A 6,000-nucleotide genomic window follows, 5' to 3' on the forward strand; every position below is an offset into this window, starting at 1 on the left:
ATTGGAAATAACCACCCGATAAATACGTTTCCGGGAACGTAGCTCAAGCCTTCTATTGAAGATGCGCTACGTCCTACTCTTAGATCTTTCCTACATCACTGACAGGGGGAACCACGGGGATTGGACACGGGACATCCAGGTGAAGGAGCCAACGTCTTACCCACTGAGCCTCTGCGGCTTTCGGCTGGGAAGAACCGAATGATTACCTTTCCACGTGTTATTGTTTCATCTGTTGACTGTTTGACAAGAGATACGCTTTCCTGCGGGGCAGAAATGGACGGCGTCTAGTAGATAACGTCGGACAAGAAAATGAGATGTCGTGTATAAAATGGTAATTCTTGTAAAAGATTAATCGGTAGTTGAAAAGAAATTTTTTCTCATTTTGCGTGAAGCATGTTTTGTTACAGGCCCGGGACTGTACAGCGCAGTAAAGTTTGTGTCAAGAGAATAATATATAGATCCGTTTGAAACTTCGAGCAAACCAAAAGAAAAATCGAAAGCCCACAAGTCTTGGAATATGGGCATTTTACTTTTCATAGTGTTGGTCTCATCGATGCTAGACAGAATGTCCCATAAATTAGTTTATACACTAAACTGGATTATAACTATTATTAAAATGAAAAGATGAATGGAGAATTAGTCAATAGTTTTATCACAGTCTACGAGACACCCAATTAATTCCATTCTTTTCATAACTATTTTTATATGGGGACCGCGGTGGTTCAATGAGTAAGACGTTGGCTCGCTAACCTGGCGGTTTCGTGTTGATTCATGTCACGGTGTTTTTAATTGATATAAATGACAGATTCAAACTTTCGCAAAATTCAAAATATACTTCGTCTCAACATTTTTCAACATTAAGTATAAAACTTGCATTATAAAATTAAAAAGAAAAGGATTTGGGGGATTGGCTAGAAATTGAAACCTCTAAAATGTAGCGCTTGGATGCGGTTGGAGATTAAGCGTGTGCTTGTGATGCACAGTTTTCGTGACGTAAAAGAACCCTTGACAGTCGGTGCAGAACAGTGGGGGATAAAGTCAATGGTGAAATTAGTGGTGGTCTGTATCCCTTGGCATATAATGCAGTTATCTTCCTTGGTCCAGAGTTACGCTCCATATCTAGGCGCTATTGCTCATCGACGGTAGTTGGCCTGACCTGTTCTGTCAGCGGATTTTACAAGTGAAGGGTGTTATAAATTTAACGCCAACAGAAACATTTACAAATGAAGATATTTTAAAATGCCAAAAAGAGAAATACGTTTTATATTTTGGAGAATAAAACTGCTTAATTTTGTGTTAAAAGCCCTTAAAATTGTCTACCTTAGGGCCGAGCAACTAACTAAATATACGTGATACGTTTGCAAACAACTTAAACCAGTCAGTATTTATCTGGAAATGGAGACCAATGTCCTAAGCTGGACAAAACAAGACTTTTATTTTATAAAAATAACGTGTATAGGTGAAGTTTACCTTTCGTTATCAAGTACAGCACACGAGTCATTCGTTGTATAGACCTCGAAATCAATTATCAAGGCACCAACGACACAATTGACTCGAAATCTTAAAAGGGTTACGTGTCCAGATAAGCAGTTTTGACGTTCACGTCCAAACGACTTAATATTTTGAGATGTAATTTGAAGACAAGGTATATACACCATTCCTCTATATTTTGGCGCTAAAATTTCATCCGTACTCGGACTTTTATCTTTTAGACCCTGTTCAAATCAGGATAGTACCTTTAAGTCAAACAAGCTGAGCGCGAAACTGTTAACATATTTGTTAAGTTTCATCTGAATTAAGACAAAAATTGTAGAGTGATTTCACATTTTCCATAAAAAGCAGGAGCTATAACTCAACAATGGGAGGTCTGTTACGTACTAAAATCGAACTCATCTAAATCGGTAAAAACTGTGACTTCTAGCGGGTCCACAAGCTTTGTATATATTTCACGTTTTGCCAAAAAAGCGGGGGTCGTAATACCAGAACGATGTTCACATCCATGTTTTAAGTTTCATATGTGAACTTGGTATCTATTGTTCTATTGAACTGATCCTTAATATGTTTAAGTCATAGATAGGGCCCATAACCCAAACAGTTAATAGGAGCAAATTAAGTTGTAGTAGTCCCGGTTATTCGCAGAGATTTTTACCCATATCTTTAATGACGTGATACCAAATTCGGCACTCAAGATGATATTGAACGGTTCTATACCTGTAAGTTTGGAATCCATTATGTGGCGTTTGTCTTTTATCAACACAATTCATCTTAATTGAATATCACTAGATAAGAAAAAAGGAGAAAAATAGAAATAGTCGGTACATTGTATGATTTTATTCATTCTATACTTAATAAAAGCATGGTAATGCACAGACTTTTTCTATTTTGTTCGTTTTCTCTTATCTAGTGACAGTCAATTATATAACACTATAGGGTTATTTAAGGTCTAAGAAAAGTGTATGTATGTTAAAACTAGGGTAATGAAGTAGCTTACATTACTCTGCTACTATCTTAGTCTAACTCACAGACACTTATGTCAGTACCCATTTCTGGAAAGTAGGGTACTATCGTCCAGTCATCTCGTGCACGGATTAGTCCAATTAAATAGAATAATGTTGACGTTAAACGGTGTCTATATGAAACACTTACCCAAAAATGGTAATTGTCCCGCCCTAATAGATGACGCATTACATTTTCTATATAGGAAATTGTTTTTATTTTATAAAAGTACCAGCATGTGGAGAAACTTACTGTGAAGCCAACCCAAACCGTAAGTTGAATTTACATTTACAATATTACGTTCTGGTAATGGTTGTAGTAGTCTATCAGAGATAAAGATAACGTTATAACAGAAATTGATAAACAAGAAAACAGTAATAACGTTATAACTGTGGTACTCGTATTGCTGCCTGCTGGACCAGAGACGGTAAAATATTCATACGTGAAAACAGTACTGTTCCAGGAAAGAATGGCCCGACTCGTAAACTAACAAGCCCGGTTGAAGTGCCCGGTTATAAACCAACAAGTGAAGAACTAATTAATTACAATCTAACCAGTTCACTGCAAGCTCAGACCAACTCTCCATCCGCTGAAATATAGTGTAACATAGAAAATCTGTACATCATTGTTAATATCAATACCTGTGAAGATAACCCTGCCCCCTCAATAACCAACAATAATTCATAAGTGTCTACCCTTTAGAATATAAATTTCCAAAATGTTTTGCCTGTCACATTTGCATGAAAGATCTAAAAATGAATTTATAAACTTATATATCTGTGAATTTTGCACATTGATATTAAAGGGAAACAACTCTCTTTAATGCACCATCAATATCCCATTGAATTTTTAATATTACTTATATATATTATTATATGTATTAGCTATATTAATTTTTATGATTATGATATCCTTATTAAGCTTACTTAATGGTAATGGTTGTAGTAGTCTATCAGAGATATAGATAACGTTATAACAGAAATTTATAAACAAGAAAACAGTAATAACGTTATAACTGTGGTACTCGTATAACACGCTAATCACGTTTAGATAATAACGATGTAACCATGGTGATCTATCACCTCTATAACAAGGGTTGTTATATACCATATAACACCATATAACAAGATAACGTTATAAAAGTGGCAACGTTATAACAATACGACATTGGATACGTTATGACCAGCAAAGGCTGACAACTGTTTTATTTTCTAATAACCAGCATAAAGTTCTATCCATGATAGAGTTACATTGATATACATTGATATCAATATAATATATCGAGCACAATTATTATTTTAATTAAAGCGACCTGTCGTGATATGGCAACAATCTAGATTAATTTGCAACCATGATAGGGTTACGATGTAGATGACTCTACAACCATGATAGGGTTATGACTACAAGCAAGATATCACAATAAACCAATATAAGGCGTTAACTGTGATAATTGTATAATTTAGATATAAATATACTAAACACTACAATCAATATGAACGTTTTGTTTTCTTTTCTTTTTTTACAGTCGGAAGAGGAGGAAAGTAAACTTGTATAACATATCCTAACAAGCCTCGAACTACCATCTTTATTGAAGCATTATGATGCATTAAATAAACATCAATACCATCACTTGTTACCCAAGAATTAAATTAGATTACAATCGATTTTAAGTGCTTTAATATTTCATAAATCAACTCTCGGCAATAATTAAATAAATATATTTTACGTTTAACGTACGTTTTTGTTAAATTTATGACATGGAAAATATGTGGATGACTGTGTATTAAGTAAGTAATTTACAGCCCAAGTTTACGTTTTGTCGAAATCCGTTTATGTGGTTTAATAAATTATGGTCCATTATAGATATCAAATCTGTTTTCCGGATTTTATTCGCGGGGTGGGGAGGGGCGGGGGGAGATATTAGATTAAAATTCAGTACACCTTCTTTTACTATAGACTAATTCAGAAATTACGCTTTTGGGGTTTTATCTTTAGTGGCGGGAAGCACTACTCCAAGAAATATATAATTACGGAAGAAAAACTGAATCGCCAATATCAGTGATAGAGGGAGTCACTGTAGCTCAGTGATTAAGTTGCTGGTTACCGGTCTAGAAGTTTCTTGGTTGATCCCAGTGTCGGTAGAGAAAGTTCCTCGAGTTTCATCCCAGTTTCAGTGGAACAGAGCATGGGATAGCGTCAAGTCTTTAGGATGGGACGAAGAACTATGTTCCCGGTGTACTAGTAAGCGTGCACGTAAATGAACCCTTGACAGTTAAAATTAGAGTAGACGATAAAGCTGCTGTATTATGCGTATGTCCTTCAACATTTCCCCGGTTGCTGAAGAAAATGAAATGGGGTTTAACGTCCTACTGTTCTGCTCCGAACTGGGCTAATGAAGACGGGCATACGCCATACAGTGGGCTATGAGGGAAATTTTGCCCGGACAGCGGCACTACGGCCTACCCTTTTCTCGAATTCCAACTGTCAAGGGATCTTTTACGTAGAGCAAGAATCGTCCATTATATCTAATAAATAAAAATTGCAAGAATTCTCCATTATATCTAATAAAGTCTGCAGAGGCGTGCCTAGGCCTCCGACGATAGACAGGCCAAATTTAGGGCACTTTTGGGCGAGGGGGGGGGGGGCACATGCTAGAATGGATTTGATGGATATCTGAGCCACGGCATACCATATCTTGACACTTGGTTGAGGGATTATGATTAAGTCCTGAAGATGAGAACATAGTTAGCAGCAATCAAGAATTAAACGACCTACGAGTAAAGAAAAACAAGCATTTTGAATATTATGGAAATATTAATCCGGTTGTATCAGTGAAAATTAGCGGAAGTTCGCATGGGTCCCCTGGCTGAAAATGTTAACAGGCATATTCTGGTTATTGTCCGTCGCACACACAAATGGAAATTAGATACCAGCCATAAAATAGGTCGTTAACTGGTTTCCTGTCCAACTGAGGTCTAAAGCCAACGAACAAGAAGGATTGATCAATGGTGCATGTACGTACATTGAGAGGGCACTTTTTCGGAACGGAGAACACATTGCCACAGCAATCCCTATACCCTAACTGGGAATCTCACCGGCATCGATTGTTATCAACTATTTCCAGTTTCTTTTGTTTTTGCAAACACCGCGTGACCTGACTACCCACCCAGTACGCCTCTAATGAAACCCCTGATATAACTTCTCTTACATAATATTCTAATAACACGGTATTTTAATATAGCAATCATTCATTTCGTTTTATTAGATATGAAATATATTATGTATATTGAGAATTTCACCAATCTGTACAATCTGTTGTATAGGATAGGCCACTCGGTTTGAGCTGATATTTTTAATGTCATAACTTTACTTATTATAACTGCATATGTGTTGCCTTTCATTAGGTAAATCAAATTTAATTTTCATAAATCTATACAATCTGCTGTATATAAGCTACTGTGTTTGTTTGAGATAATTCTATAGGCTTAACTTTATAGATTTATT

Source organism: Patella vulgata, chromosome 9 (genome assembly GCF_932274485.2).
Source record: "Patella vulgata chromosome 9, xgPatVulg1.2, whole genome shotgun sequence".
Lineage (NCBI taxonomy): Eukaryota > Metazoa > Mollusca > Gastropoda > Patellidae > Patella > Patella vulgata.